General features: G+C 44.8%; 1 protein-coding gene across 6 annotated transcripts in view; it reads left to right on the top strand.

Moving 5' to 3' along the window:
- Positions 1-13,961, top strand: part of SLC17A1 (solute carrier family 17 member 1) — a 239,049-nt gene extending 225,088 nt beyond the window's left edge. For 3 of the 6 annotated variants that reach the window (XR_009733083.1, XR_009733085.1, XR_009733088.1), the window contains 4 exons: positions 8,749-9,097; positions 9,626-9,783; positions 10,526-13,333; positions 13,573-13,961. The gene's annotated coding sequence lies outside the window, so the exon portion shown is untranslated. Of the gene's footprint in view, positions 1-5,646; positions 7,004-8,748; positions 9,098-9,625; positions 9,784-10,525; positions 13,334-13,572 lie in introns of those variants that run through there. The other 3 variants (XR_009733086.1, XR_009733084.1, XR_009733087.1) reach the window with 3 other exon arrangements.
- Positions 13,962-14,324: the final 363 nt, after the last annotated feature.

Raw genomic sequence — 14,324 nt, forward strand, 5'->3', positions numbered from 1 at the left:
CCTGCTCCCTCCACACAGAGCCCTGAGCCACTCCCATCAAGCCACACCCAATATACCAAGGACAGTAGAAACCTGTCCTACATGGCATATTTCCAGATATTTAAGGACAGCTGTCTCTTAGCTCCTTACTCTTTTTCTAGATTAAATATACACAAATCTAGGTTATATACATACAATCTATATGAATTGAGGTTATATACACAAATCTAGGTTATATATATAACAAATATATACAAATCTAGGTTAAATACACACACACAAAAAACGGGACCAAGTGGTCCCCAGGCCACTCTGCTGAGTTTCTGGTGCTCAGGACTCTGCCAGGGGCTTGGGCTCATTTCTCCAGTTGTCTGACTGGACAAGATCTTTCCGTGACTCTATCATTACAGCACCATTGAGACCAGAATCGGGTGCCACTGCAGCCATGGATGGACTTCCATGCTCTGAACTTAGGGCCAGACATTGGTGCCTGACTAAGGGCTCATGGACCCGATAGCCAGGCTTCTTAGGGAAGTAAATACTTGCTCTGTTGCTCACCTCTTAGTGAAAGTTCTGCCATATTATTATTAATAGTTTTTACAGAACTTGTAGTTGGTTATAACCCGTGATCTCTAACTGGGGGTGATTTAATGCTTTTTCATGAGTGATCTGGGTTCACAGAGCTTTTAAAAATGGCCAATTTATTCCTGTGCAGGTGGTTTAATTGCTAAGTCATTTCCAACTCTTGCAATGCCATGGACTGTTGCCTGCCAGATTCCTCTGTCCATGGGATTTTCCAGGTAGGAATACTGGAATGGTTTGCCATTTCCTTCTCTAGGGGATCTTCCCGAACAAGAGTTTCCTGCGCTGCAGGCAGATTCTTTACTGACTGAGTTACAGGGAAGCTCCTAGCTTGTACATAAGGAATATTTGTTCTATTGAGAGCCCTCAAGGCCCTAGGAACTCACCTTTGTTCAAGAAGACAATTTTGCTCAATTCTTTAAATATTTGTTGCCTGCCCAATGAATGCCTAGTACTGAGCAGGATTAGCAGGGCAGTCCAGGACAGTGGCTGGCAGCAGATAATCAGTACCAAATTGAAAACAGATGACTTGAGGTTTGTGGCCCAGGAGTTTGGGTCTTAAGGAGGAGTAAGCAAGAGAAGCAGATAATAGTGTATGTGATTTACACATTGGTGAATTCTCTGCAAAAGTATTCATTCTTTTAACTTAGTAGCATATTTAGTCATTGATTATTTTTTGCCTACATGTAATATAAGTGAAGTTTCAAATACTAAAGTACAAAATCCAAGTTAATTACTTAAAATGATAAACCTTTCTGATACAAAACAGCAGTCATTGAAACTTTTTTATTATTTATTTTATTTTATTTTTTATTTTAATTGGAGGCTAATTACTTTACAATATTGTATTGGTTTTGCCATACATCAACATGAATCCACCATGGGTGTACACATGTTCCCCATCCTGAACCCCTCTCCCACCTCCCTCCCCATACTATCCCTCTGGGTCATCCCAGTGCACCAGCCCCAAGCATCCTGTATCCTCCATCGAACCTGGACTGGCGATTCGTTTCTTATATAACATTATACATGTTTCAGTGCCATTCTCCCAAATCATCCCCCACCCCCCGCTCTCTGCATATATATGGAATTTAGAAAGATGGAAACTTTTTTTTTTTTTTTAATGGGCTAACTTAGAACTCATTTTCAACTCTGTTGCTTATTGCCAGGTATTTCCCTACTCAGCATTGCGTATGTCATGCTCTGTGTTCCATCTAGGGCTCCCTTCCAGAGTAACATTCTTTCCAAATTCCGTCCAGCCAAAGTTTGCCTGGTATCCACCTTGGAGCTCACCCAAAGACACTTAGCAGTGGAGGTAAGGCTCATTTTTTCATCTGATCTGTGACTTCTCCATGGTGGTATTTTTAGTTCTCTATTGTTAGGTAACGTACCACTTCAAAACTTACAGCATCAGTCATTTACTATAATTCTGCTATTTGGCCTTAGATTTATCAAAAGATAAATCTTTTTATCTTGCCACTCTTGGTGAGATCACCCTGATTGGACCAGAAAAGTCCAAAGAATGGCCTTCCTCATGTGGTTGGTAGTTGGTATTGCTTTCAGCCAGGAGCTCACCTGGGGCTGTTTACAGAGATGCCTCAGTTCTCCTCTACATGGCTCACTTGGGCTTCTCCTAGCATGGTACCTGGGTTCCAAAATGGATCATCCTAAGAGAAAAATACAGCAGCTACAAATCCCTAAAGGTCCAGCTTCAGGAGTTATGTAACATCACTGTTGCCATATGCTATCTGTCAAAACAGGGTGCAAGGTTGGCCCAGACTATGTCTTTCAAAGGGAGGCGTTGTAAAAATTTGCAGCCGCCTTTATCCTCTACAACAGTCTTTTTTGTTTGTTTTTAAAGATTTTATTTATTTATTGGCTGCACTGGGTTTGCTGCTGCGTGTGGGTTTTCTCTAGTTGCAGCAAGCAGAGGCTGCTCTTCATTGCAGTGCACAGGCTTCTCATTGCGGTGGCTTCTCTTATTGTGGAACGTGGACTTTAGGATGTACAGGCTCCAGGAGTTGTGGCCCATAGGCTCAGTAGGTGCGACTCATAAAGTGCTTGCTCAGTGGTTGTGGCACAGGCACTTAGCTGCTCCCCGGCATGTGGGATCTTCCCAGAGCAGGGATCAAACTCATGTCCCCTATATTCGCAGATTCTTAACCACTTGACCACCAGGGAAGCCCTACAATGATTTTGCTGACTTTGAAAAAAATGCCTGTTCTTTAAATTCCTATTTTTGTTTTGTGGATTCTTTTTTTAATATGTGCAAATTTTTGACATCCTTATTTTAAGTCCCCTTCAGATTGCTTATAGTCACTAGTGGTGAGTTTCCTTGTTGCTTTATAATTTTTGCCTATGAGCTCATCTTGATAGGAGTCCCATGCAAGCCCCTTATTTATGGAGGCTGTCTTACATACTGGATAACCCGCCAGTCCAACAAGGAAGTGCTTTTCTTATACACGTACACGGCAAGGTAGACCCCTTTCTGGTTCCTGGGTTTTGGGTGTTTGGTGTGGTTAATATAAGAGGGTGGGCTTCCCACATCAGCTCAGTTCCTTATCTTAGTCTGAAGTTCTGGTAATGATCTTTTCCCAATAATAACAAAATCTCTATTTTACAACCTGACTTCTGCCAGCCATTTGCAGCTTCTTTTCAGATTTAAAATCATACCTGTAAACTATAGCAATTAATTTAAAAAGTCAACAGTGATTTCTTCTTTAGGATGAGAAAGCCAGTAACACTCTTCAGTTAAATAAATAATAATGTAGCCAATGTCTGTGATATAAGTGGCAAACAATTTTGTTTGCCACTTTTATTTTTTTTACTTTCCTCACAGTCATTTTTGACACAGATTTTTTTATGCTATTAAGAATTGGAATTATTAGATTTTTCTCTTTTGTCTTCTGGTTTGGTGAGAAAGGAAGGTTTTGGCTCAGATGGTAAAGACTCTGCCTGCAATGCAGGAGACCCAGGTTCAATCCGTGGGTCAGGAAGATCCCCTGGAGAAGGGAATGGCTGCACACTCCAGTATTCTTGCCTGGAGCATCCCATGGACAGAGGAGCCTGATGGGCTACAGTCGGTGGGGTTGCAAAGTCAGACATGACTGAGCGACTAACACTTTCACGAGCTATTGGATTACCTTCCCATTTACTGACTCTACATAATTTTGTGATTTTATTACTTCTTCAAAGTAATATGGTTGTTTCTATTACATGACATATGATTATTAGCATAACTGATGCCATCTTGGGCCTGTACAGTTCCTCCAGTCCTTCTGCTGACCCTACCATAGACTGTACTGTGCAATGAATCAATTTTCTGTTGTCAGGGGCTTTGTAGCTAATAGATATTGTTTAATAATCATCAGGACCAGGTGGCCTGTATGCTCTGCTAGTCCACAATGATGAAGACCTTCACTGATGTATTCCTGGCCTCCATGGGACTGTTTACCGCTTCATAAACCTGGACTTTGGGAATGCACTTTCTGTTTCCAAGCAACTGTAAAGGTGTCCCACTGATTCTCAAGGGAGTCAGCAATGGTTTCAGAGAGCTAACTGGTCCATACTTACTGTAGTCACATGCCAGCCCCTAAGCTGACTTAGGACTCATTTTGTTGAACAACCACAGTCAAGCTAGTTTAGGTAAAAAAGGTTTATTTTAGGATATGTAAGTCTATCAAAGGGAGGGAGCATGTGTCTCAAGCAGGACCCAGGTGTCTCATGGATATTGGAAGGTTGTCAGGCCCTATCTGCCCTTTCTCCTCTGAGATGCTTAACCCTTATCTGCTCTCTTGCATAGTCTCTCTCTTTTCCTGTCTCCCTACAAGCCTCTGAGCACAGCTGCCTCTGTTTTGAATGCATATGACCCTCCCACCCCCAAATGGTGGTCACAGCATCCAAGTCTGTCTGACCTTCTCTTTCAGGAAGTAGAAAACTTTGTAAAGGACAGACTGTAAATAGTTTAGACTTTGTGGATCCGTGCATCGCTGTCAACAACCACAGACAGTCACAGTTAACATATCAACTAGTGGGTGTTGCCAGATTGGGCTAACAGGCAATAGTTTGCCAACTCCTGAACTAATTTTTTTTCATTTTCCCGAACTGTTGTTGAGAGAACCTGTTGGGTTTTCTGTGGGTCAGATGTTCACTCCTGATTCAGTAATTTAGGGAAGAAGGTCTAGAGTTGCCCTTTGGGCATTTATGGGCTGGGAAGACTGATTTTTCTAGCAGAGCAGCTCAGCTTTGTTATCTGTGAATTGGGGTAGAGAGAGTTTGCATTGTCTCACTTCAGACTTCAGTATCATTATGGACGAGGAAAATTTCCTAAATGCTGGAGTATGCTGGGTCCACACTAAGCTGTATTTTTCCTATAGGAAAAATAAGCAGTTCCCATTCTAAAATGCCTGGATTCCCATGATAGTGACCCAAACCCTTTCCTGGTTAGAGCTTCTGATTTTACAGCATAAGGAATTAGGTCTCTGTTGTAGCAGTCATGGGGTTTGGTTTTGTTTTGACTGAGTTGTTTTCACATGTCATACCACCTGATGTTACCTAAAAACAAACCATTAGATATTCCCTAGGGTTGGCCAAAAAGTTCGTTTGGGTTCACAAACTTTTTGGCCACCCCAGTACTTTACTAAAGTAGCTGTGCCCTGCTCCATCCTATGTCATCCTTAAGCCAGTGTTGGGATGGAATGAATTGAGGCTCAGGAGTGGAGTGTGGGCATCTGGTGGAGATTTAAAAAAAAAAAAAAGGAGCACTTTTACATATTGACACATCCAAAGGTCCTTTCTGTACATTGCTTCACTTTTTAAAAATTCTTATTCAATTTTTGCAATTACCCTAATGGGTGGGTAATCAGTACCCCTAATTTCCAGGTGAGGAAACTCATCTGTGAATTTAGATCCAGTAGCGCTTAGGTGGGATGGCTGGGGGTTGGGGGAACCACCCATGTTGCTTTCATTCCCATCTCTTCTTCCACTTGTAGGACAAGTGTAGTTTCCATCATATCTCTGCCCCCAAACTCTCCGTGTGTCCCTGATCCCTGTGGCCCCTCCTTTCTTTACACCCTCTGTTTTCAGGGCTGTGCACCACCTCATCCATGACGGCCACCTCATCAGCAAGAAGAGCCAATACAGTGGCTCCATCACGCAAGGACTGGCCATGCTGCACTCCCGGCTCCCAGAGCCCAGGACTGGACTGTGCTGAGAGCAGGTGGCAGAGCTGTTGGGCACGCAGAGCATCTGGATGCCCAGTTTACTCTGGACACCTTCCACATGTGGAAGAAAAGCCAAGTCTCTTCTTCCAGCCCCACAGACTAGCCAGCAGTGGTCCCTGTGCCCACGTGATGCTGCCCTTCTGCCCTGCTGGCTTCCCTGCTCGCTCGTCCTGGGCTATGGGCCTGAAAAGTCAGGGGGAGAGACTACCTGCACCGTGTTTTGGTTTTTTTTTTAAGAAACTATATACATTTGCAACCTTTTCTCCAGGTCTTCATAAAAACCACTTTATGAAACAACCTAGGTTGAACAGCTTTGATGCCCCCTCCCCCGCCCCCAGCTGTCTGGACCTAATCACAAAGAGGGGTGAGGCTAAGCCTTGCAGGGTGGAGGTGGGGAAGAAATCAAAGGCTGGCTCCTCTGATTGCTGCCCACATGCATCAAATGGGCAAGCCGCTTCCTTGACTTTCCTGGGAAGGGAGTGTTAAGCTAATTAATGCTCCTTCTCTACAGGTGACTGGCATTAAAGCTGTGTAAGTGCTTTTACCAGACTGACTGCTCTGGGCTCCTGGGGCTCCTGATTGTAGTAAAATAACCCCGTTTCTGGAGTGGGGCCTTGCTCCCTCCACCTCTCCACAGGATGATCTCACCACAGAGGGAATGCTGGAGGATCCTGGGCTCTCTCACTCAGTTAATTCCAGGCAAGAAGGATTTTTTTTTTGAGGAGGGGCAGGGGGCACAGCGGGAGGCAACAGATAGGATGCCCTACTCACATCAGTGTAATGGGGCAAAACTTGGGATTTATGCAGCCATGCAGTTTCCCAGTACTTCCAGTACTTCATCCCCTGCCTTCTAGAACTCCAGACTGGAAATCAGATGGGCTCTTCCTCTTGGTAGATAGCTTGGTGCTTAGAAGTGATTTTAGCATTAGAATGGATCACAAACTGTGTGACCTTCAGTAGGTTACTCAACTCCTTTAAATCTTAAATTCTTTATTTTTAAATAGGGATGATCATGCTGGGTGCTTCACAGAGTTGCTCCACCCACCAATGCTGGAGACCTGGGTTTGATCCCCTGGGTCAAGAAGATCCCCTGGAGAAGGAAATGGCAACCCACTCCAGTATCCTTGCCTGGAAAATCCCATGGACAGAGGATCCTGGTGGGCTACAGTCCAAAGGGTCACAAAAGAGTCCGACACAACTCTGAGCAACTAAACAAACAAAACAAGGCACGTAAAATGCCTGGCGTATTGCCAAACTCAGTTAATGTTCACATTTCTTAGTATCATTTTCTCCATCTCTGAGGGAATTTCAGAAGGTCCCTAACTATTCTCTTTCTCAGTTTCTTCACCTACAAATTGTGAATTATTCTGTATTTGTAAACTTTTTTTTTTGGCCAGAAACTTTAGAGTACTAAGACCATCATATTGGCATATAGCATAGAGGGTAGTCGGAGAAGGCAATGGCACCCCACTCCAGTACTCTTGCCTGGAAAATCCCATGGACAGAGGAACCTGGTAGGCTGCAGTCCATGGGGTCGCTAAGAGTTGGGCACGACTGAGCGACTTCACTTTCACTTTTCACTTTCATGCATTGGAGAAGGAAATGGCAACCCGCTCCAGTGTTCTTGCCTGGAGAATCCCAGGGACTGCGGAGCCTGGTAGTCTGCTGTCTATGCGGTCCCACAGAGTTGGACACGACTGACGCGACTTAGCAGCAGCATAGAGGGTAGTAAGAAAACTGAGAGGTCGGGAAGCCCGTGGGAAGAGGAAGTTATTGTGGATAAGAGGGGCGGGGGGAGATGAAATGGATAGAAATGAAACAGCAAACTCATGATAAAGGGATTAATGCCCCTCAATCAATGCCAACAACTTTGAAAGGTTCCCAAGAGGCATAAGCTCTCTGGGGGCACCTCTGCATTGGGCGGCTCTGGAAAAGGAGGACCAGGTGTGGTTTCCAAGGAGAGGAGCTTTATAGCCTAGTGTTTGGCACACAGCAGATGCCCTGTATGTATTTATTTGTTAATGGTTAATAAAGAGTTCACAGCCCAGTTCTTCAAGGCGGAAAAGAGAGATGGCAGTGGCACCGGAGAGAAGCTGAGAGAGAACCAAGTTCTGCAGTCTCTGCTATTGGAAGATGGGGCTGCTCTCCTACAGGGACTGCAGGGGCCAAGAGTATCCTCCCTCAGGCCAGGAAATGCCAAGAGGCTGAGTGAGAAGAGCAGGTCCTCCAGTCTCTCGGCCCTCCTGGAAAGGAGACAGAATGGTAGTGTTTGCAGGGGAGGGAACCCGGGCTTACAGTCCCGGAGGTATTAGAGGCTCTCTGTGGTCTACCCCATGAATATTTGATGTGAACTATAATATATTCTGTTAAATAAGCTCAACATAACTACATGAAGTACTTTAAATTCATCTAGTTCAAAGTTGTCACTGATTGGGTTCACCAGAAAGCTGACCTCAGGATGGAGACTAGTGTGTAGGAGGGTTACTGGGAAGTGTTCTTGGGATCAAAGGAGGGAAGAGGGCACCAGGATGGGGCAGAGGGAGACATGGAGCAGTGATACTGTCTCAGTGAAGACCTCAGCCCACCCTGTGGAGGGGTCTGAAGGTGGGGTCACTTTTCACAGCTGTTCTGAGCTGGAAAGGCTGGGCCTTCATGCTCCTGCACTGATCAGCCACCAGATGAGTCACCAGGGAAGGGGTGTGACCTTGGGCAAGTCAGCTGTCTTCAGTTGAGACAAGCCCCCCAAGCAGCTGAAGTAATAAATCTGTTACTTCAAAAGGAGATCTGGGTGGTGCCTCCTATCACCCATCACAATGGGGGAACGTAAATTAATAGAAAAACAGTAGGGTAAGAAGAAAAAAATCTCTCTTCCCATCACTGCCTATTCCTCTGCCATACAGAGCACTTATATGAGACATGATGTCATTTATTAACTTCCTTGCTTATTTTCTGTCTTTTCTTTTAGATTGTTAGCTCCACGAGCCAAAGGATGGGAGCTGTTTTACCAGATAAGCACCCAGACCATCTCCTTGCATGATAAGTGCTCAGCAAAATATTGAACAAAAAACCAAATGAGAAGCCATCACTGGTGGCAAGAAGCTGGTCAAGTACTAGAGATGTTCTCAGAAGTCAGGAAACAGAGGAGAGAATATGCTCTGAAGCCAGATTCTATGGAATCAGTGAGACAGGCTGGGTTGTGGAAATGCAATGTCTGATGCTGTCATCAGGGATGTGCCATCCCTCCAGTCTCTGGGTGTCTTGCGTGGTTCCTCATCCAAGCTGGGCCTCCCCGGGAATGGGAGTGTGACAGTAAGGTACGTTTCATTCTTCTTAGTCCACGATGATCCTTGCTGTATGTAGTAACACTGGCCGCTGCCTTGCCTACCCTCAAGGGGGCCACTTACCTGCTAGTGGTCACCTATCCCTGTCTCCACAGCCTGAACACTTGGAATTTCAAAAGCAGGATGCCGGTGTGAATTTGCGAAACGCTCATGTGGTGCACATGGGTTCTTGCTGCTTTCCTTGTGTCGGTCATGGTCACTATGGCTCCTTGTGCTTCACTGCTGGTGCCAGGAGTCTGGGATCTGCCCACCTCCCCTTGTTCACCTCGGGGTCTTGCTGTGTTTGCGTTTCAGGATTGATTGGAAAGCTAACTTCAGGCCAGTTTTCAATTAAATAAAGTTGGATTTAGTGGAGTGGAAGTTTCTTCCTCTTGCCCTTTCCAGGAAGAATCAATCTCATTAACATGTTCAGGCTCCCTGAACTATTTGTTTTTATCTCCTCCTCCCTTTTTCAACTGAACTCATTAGTGACACAGAGGGTTTTTGTTTTTTTTTTTAAAGCTATTCAAGGGTTAGAGTGGCTGACAAAACTTGTTCTGGACAAGCTGTCTGCAGGGTGATCTCCCAGAGTGGGCAGTTCTTCTGCAACAGGACTGAATTGATTGCTTTCCTTCTTGGACAGATTCAATCCCCGAGGCCTCTCGGGTCCCTCCTGGATGGTAAGACAGCCATCAGACCCAGGGGCACAAGGGGTGCTCGTTTCCAACCCTCTGCTGTTCTCCTTGGGCCTCTGAGGTCCACAGAACCCACAAACCCAGGCACACTGAACCCCTTTCCCACCCACTAGCCCAGCAGGAGGACCAGGGATATGGAGAAGGATGGGAAAAGACCCGGGTGCTGGGGAGATACCCCAAAGGCCTAACTTTCCACCTGGACATTAGGGTCTGTAGGCCCGGCCCATCCATCCACTCAAGTGTTTGCTAAGGGACCATCAGTTTGCTCTCATAGGAAGCTATAGAAGCAGACCTTCTCCCCACACGCATCACCCCTCCAACTAGGAGTCTTAGAAAAATAAAAAGACATGATTAATACAGAGACCCCCTAAGACTCCTGGGAATATAATGCACAGCATGGGACTGAGGTCAATAGTACTGTATTGCATATTTGAAAGCTGCTAGGAGAGTAAATCATAAATGTCCTTATCTCAAGAAACAAAATTTTCTGAGGGGCTGTGAAGGACATACCCCCGCTGCTGGTTTCCCTGGTTACTGATGAGCCAGTCTGATGTCAATTCCCCCTATAAATGGCAGCCTGCCCACCCACCCCACTCCTCCATAGCAAAGATTGCTGTCCTGTTCTGCTCACCAGCTGCCCCACACAGTTGGGCTGTTGCTCCAGGACCTGGCTTCAGATGCGTAAGCTACCCTGACCAATATACCATTGATGTCTCTGTCACAACAGGTGAAGACATTATAAAACGCCCACCCAGGTTGCTGAGCAAGGCATAAAACCACTGTTGGGGGCTAGAAGTGCTGGATGCACAACATACAGGACCCCCATGGACATCAGGAGTGACCAGGGAATCCACTTTGTCGGCCATGAAGTTCAGGAGTGGGCTGATGAGAACGATGCACACCAGCATCTCCCCCTGCCTCCCAACCCCATCACTGCTGGGCTGTGAATGAGCTGCTTCAACAGCTGAGATGGGAAACCCACTCCCTCATCTTGTGGACACCTCCCAGGAGCGCTGGTCACAGTGCTGACACCATGGTAACCCAGAGGCAACTGGTCAACACCATCCAAGTTCAGCAGTTGACTACCGAAGGACCATGGCCAGCTACTGGTCAGGACAATAACATTTTTGTCCTCGTCACAGTATCCACTCCTGTGGCCCTGAGACTGGCAGCTAAGTCCCCATGGTTCGGGTTTGCCACCTTGTGGCAAAGAGGATTCGAACAGGACTTAACAGGTTTCACCTGTCTTCTCCTCCCTGGCCCCACCTAAGAGGGCCACCTAAGAGTCCACTTACCTAAGAGGACTAAGGTAAGTAATCTGGGCCCCCTACTAGAGAGGGGCACCACTGCTAACCCTGAGGTCTGTTATACGGCCTCTCCAGCACTTAGCACCAGCTGTGAGGGCTGCAGGGGGATGGGCGGTATGGTCCTGCAGGCCAGGTCAGGAACCACAGGCAGTGGTTTTATGCATCGCTCTAACTACTCAGTACGACAATCTCTAGGTCCGTCCATGTTGCTGCAAATGGCATTATTTCATCCTTTTTAATAGCCAAATAATATTCCACTGCATATTTGTGTCACATTTTCTTCACCCTTATGTCAGTGGACATTTACATGGTTTGCACGCCCTGGCTATTGTAAACAGTGCTACAATGAACATTGAGGTACAAGTATCCCTTCAGACCCTGTTTTTCTCCAGATACATGCCCGGGGGTGGGATTGCAGGATCATATGGTAGCTCTATTTTTAGTTTTTTAAGGAATCTCCATACTATTCTCCATAGTGGTTGTACCAATTCACTTTGCCATCAACAGTTTAGGAAGGTTCCCTTCTCTTCACATCCTCTGCAGCATTTATTTTTTGATGATGGCCATTCTGACTGGTGTGAGGTGATATCTCATTGTAGTTCTGATTTGCATTTCTTTAATAATTAGTGTTGTTGGGAGCATCTTTTCATGTGTTTGTTGGCCATCTGTATGTCTTTGGAGAAATGTCTAGATCTTTCACCCATTTTTTGATTGGGTTATTTGCTTTTTTGACATTGAGCTGAATGAGCTGTTTGTATATTTTAGAGATTAATCTCTTGTTGGTTGCTTTGTTTGCAAGTATTTTCTTGCATTCTGTGGGTTATCTTTTTGTTCAGTTTACAGTTTCCTTTGCTGTGCAGAAGTTTTTAAGTTTAATTAGGTCCCTTTTGTTTGGTTTTGTTTTCATTACTCAAAAAAGATCTTGCTGTGATTGATGTCAGTGTTCTGCTGTTTTTCTCTTCGGGCTTGCACCTAGTTCTTTAATCCCATTTTGAGTTTATTTTTGTGTATATTATAGGGAAGTGTTTTAATTTCATTCTTTTACATTTAGCTGTCCAGTTTTCCCAGCACCACTTATTGAAGAGACCATAGCATGGATTTTATAGTTTTGTTTTGTCCAGTCAAAACTCAGGAGAGAGAAAGAAGAATCAAAATCTAAGGGAAAAAAATCACACCCTTCATCCTTTCGCTTTCCTTTGTCTTCCCTCCTTTGTCTCCTACTCTGGTCTTCAGCAGTTTGGCCAAGGGGTTGGGTTCTGGGTTAAAGACGTGAGTACTGGGAATACAGGTTTCTAGTGGACTGTGTAGCTTAGGAAGAGCAGAACCCCAAACATAGTAGTAATAACCTTGAGGGTCTGAAACCTCCATTTTCTTAGCACCTTATACAGTGGAAATGAGGGTCAGACTCAATCTACAACTTTTCCACCAAGACCTCCCACTGGGTTCCTTCAACAAGCCAGAGAAGGCATTGGTTAACATTCTTGCTCTGCAGAAAAAGAGGGACCGGCTGAAAATGAACACCACGTGGTTCCTACTGGCAGGTCACACTTGGGTAGTGCTTTTAATCCAGAGCAAAACATGCTAAATCTTTTCATGGCCATCTCAATTTAGGATTTGTCCACTCAGGATTTTTTTTTTAATGGGCTGTGCTGGGTCTTAGTTGCAGCGTTATGAGATCATACTTGCAGCTTGTGGGATCTAGTTCCTTGACCAGAGATTGAACCCGGGCCCTCTGCCTTGGGAGCATGGAACCTCAACCACTGGACCACCAGGTAAGTCCACACATTTGGGATCGAAGACGGGTGTAACACTGCAAAATCAGGACTGTCCTGCCTCTTGCGGTTTTGTTGTAATTTTTCCATACATTTTATTTTGCAAAGATAAAATGAATCATCATTTTCCCTTCAAGCTTGCAGAATTTTCCCTAGGAACACTGTTTTGCACACAGTGTGAGAGAAAGTGGATTGTGAACAGCAGCAGCTGGAGCACCCAGGGAAATGAGCCAGCACGGGGCAGGGTCAAATGTGCGACACCTTTCCTGCCACAGGGTGGATCTCCCCTTCTAATTAACCAGGTGTCTGTTTCCCTCTTCCTGAATTTTCAGTGGCCGTTTTTTAATTGCATTGACTTCTTTACAACACCTGACGCGTGCCTCACCAATCATTGGCCAAACAGCAGGTGCAAAGTGGACCCAGACCATCCAACGCTAAACTAAGGGAAAACGAAAGGTCAGCCTGCCCAGTCTAACTATACAAAGAATGCATCCTTAAAGTGATTCCTGGGTTTTGAGCCCCTGTTAGGTATACCTGAGATGGAGTGTGAATTACCAATAGCCTCATTCTTAGTTAAGGGTCTGCACATGGCACCAATAGGAAAACCATGATCTGTAACTTCTCATTTGGTGAAGATTCCCAGACCCCTCCCAGCAGTCGTCCTGCTCATCTCACAGTGTCTTGGGATTTTTCAGAGAGACCCCAGCCCCAACTCCATTATCTGGCCTGATGAGTGGGTTCTTGTGGACTCTGAAAACGTTTTGATGAATTTCATCTTTTCCCCAAAGGTAAGAGCAGGCCATGAAATCAGCAAGTTGCATTTATTTAGAATGTAATAGGTTTTTGATTATCTGGGAACTGTGATTATTCTGGAGTTTTAGAAAACAAAGCTCATCACCACAAGCCAATCCTCACTAAAAAAAATCACTGGAGAAAGTCAAAATTCCACTTGTAAAATCATTTTATTGGTATAAATATACATATGAATAAAATACCTCAGCCTGTAATGTAAGTGAATATTTGTGAAATGTCTTAAAAAGTAGTATTTTGATTTTTTACAGGTGTCAAAGTATTCTCTCTTAATCATACATTAAAAGCTAATATGCAGAACAGAAATTAAAGGCCTTCAAAAAACATGAATATTCATAAAACCTCATTCCAATCAACTATATACATTAATCTGGGAGCATGGTAGAATCAGCCATGGGCCTTTCACTCGGTTCTTAACTCACTTGTTGGTGGTATCACTTGGTGGTGGTATCACAAAGGTCACCGTACCAAATTTAAATGTACAATTCCACGTCGGGAAGGAAGAAGTTCCCCATGGGAGAATGTAAAAACCATACCCAAGATCTGATATATATAATTTATACAAATTATTAGTGTGCTCTGTTAATTACAGTGTGCAATCGCATACATCAAGAATAAATTGCTCTATGAGTCAAGT

This window comes from Bos javanicus, chromosome 23 (genome assembly GCF_032452875.1).
Source record: "Bos javanicus breed banteng chromosome 23, ARS-OSU_banteng_1.0, whole genome shotgun sequence".
Lineage (NCBI taxonomy): Eukaryota > Metazoa > Chordata > Mammalia > Artiodactyla > Bovidae > Bos > Bos javanicus.